Below are 2,055 nucleotides of genomic sequence, written 5' to 3'. Positions count from 1 at the left end.
AATCCATCTGTTGGGCTTCCCTGGTGGCGCAGTGGTTGGGTCTCCCTGCCGATGCAGGGGATGCGGGTTCGTGCCCCGGTCCGGGAGGATCCCACATGCCGCGGAGCGGCTGGGTGGGGGGATGTGATTGGCTTGTTTGAATACTTCTGTGAGCTGATAGGGAACTGAAACCTGATAGTCAGGGGCGAGCAGGCACTGTGGCTAGTTCCCATGATAAGGCTGGTTCTTTGGCTAGGGGACCTTCCTCCCGGGAGCACCAAAGGGGAATGGGTACTTGTGGTTAGTCCATGTGAGACCCTCTGGGTTTTCCCCCAAATGTCAAGGCATACATGTCACTGTGCCTTAACTTTAGGTCTTATACCACGGCGCTGCAAAAGCGATTCTGTTCCTTTCTCCAAGCCTCGTGTGGGGGGGTACATGATGTCCATATGTTGTATTAATGATGATATTCATTTGCAACACTTGATTAAGGTAGGGACAACTGTGTTGCTCCATTGTAACGGTACTGTTTTCCTATTTGTAAGTAATAAATATCGTGTAGGAAATACTTTCAGACTATGAAAATATCCTATTTCTTCTCAGACTGTTATTCATGACTTTTAAAATCCATCCGTTGATCTTGCCTACAACAATTATGACTTAATGGTGACTTTCTATTTCCTTACTCCTACTACATTGGTTCATTGGAATTCTGAAGAGCTGTCTTTTCTCCCCCATTTATTTATTTATAAATTATCAAGTTGTTTATAAAACTTGTTTTATTTCAAATTATTGAATCAAATAACTAATCAAATTATTTGTCAGTATTGAATCATGAATAACTATGTTATATTGTGACTTATAATCAAATTAAATCATTATTTAGTTTCTTGAATTGTTCCAGCTTTGGTGACTGCAAGCTCCTTTTGGTGTGGTCTGTGTTCTTTCAGCATGACCTGATCCTTTTTTGTGTACTTCCTTGCTGGCATTGTAAGGTATTCCTGTACATCTTGTGTTTTTGTCCCCACCACGGCCCTGAAATCAAAACACTTTTGCAAAGAGCCATGCTTCCTTTCCTTGGAAAATGGCATTTAGAAACCAATATCTCAGTGTGTGTTCATTGCTATTGTGGCTTCATTGCCGCTAAGTCCTCCCTCTCCATCCACAAATGAGGGAAATATATTGTATATATATACTCATGCTTACAGATACTTCTCAATTTCTCTCCCTATATGTATAGATATTGAAAGCCAGGAGCTCATACTGATACTTCTTATTTTAATCCATTGTAGCCTTGTTTGTAACTTCTTTGTCTCACCTGGCTCTCCTTATCTTCAATATTTACTTACTTGTTCATTCCTGATATATACATGAAGTACTTGCAGAAAGGCTACCCAATACACCTGTTAGAAACAGATTTGATAACTTGTGTTTGTGTACAGGTCGTTATGTCTTAGGCCTCAGAGGATGCAGTCAAAGAACTACTATTTCCCCAAGTTGCGTACCTTAGCTATTTTCTTTCTCACCTCTTCAGCTGTGGTTAAGACATTCATTTGTAATATAGTTAGGTTAATTTGTTGGTGTTTGTATTTGAGTTTGCCTTCTCCCCACATCTAGTTGATTTTTCATTCCTGATATATACATGAAGTACTTGCAGAAAGGCTACCCAATACACCTGTTAGAAACAGATTTGATAACTTGTGTTTGTGTACAGGTCTTTATGTCTTAGGCCTCAGAGGATGCAGTCAAAGAACTACTATTTCCCCAAGTTGCTTACCTTAGCTATTTTCTTTCTCACCTCTTCAGCTGCGGTTAAGACATTCATTTGTAATATCGTTAGGTTAATTTGTTGGTGTTTGTATTTGAGTTTGCCTTCTCCCCACATCTTAGTTGATTTTAATTTTTTATTTAATCCTGGGGTATGTGAAATATCACAGTGATTCAAAGAGTCAGGGCTGCACAGAAACATCTATTAGACAAGTGTCACGCTTTCCTCATGCCTTCTAAGCCCCTCCCGTTCACCACTTATTTCCCACACTCCCCTGTAGGTAACCAATCTCTTTAGTTTCTGGTTTA

Source organism: Lipotes vexillifer, unplaced genomic scaffold (genome assembly GCF_000442215.2).
Source record: "Lipotes vexillifer unplaced genomic scaffold, Lipotes_vexillifer_v1.1 scaffold1996, whole genome shotgun sequence".
In the NCBI taxonomy this organism is placed as follows: domain Eukaryota; kingdom Metazoa; phylum Chordata; class Mammalia; order Artiodactyla; family Lipotidae; genus Lipotes; species Lipotes vexillifer.
The sequence above is the reverse complement of the archived record's forward strand: the minus strand, read 5'-3'. Positions refer to the sequence as shown.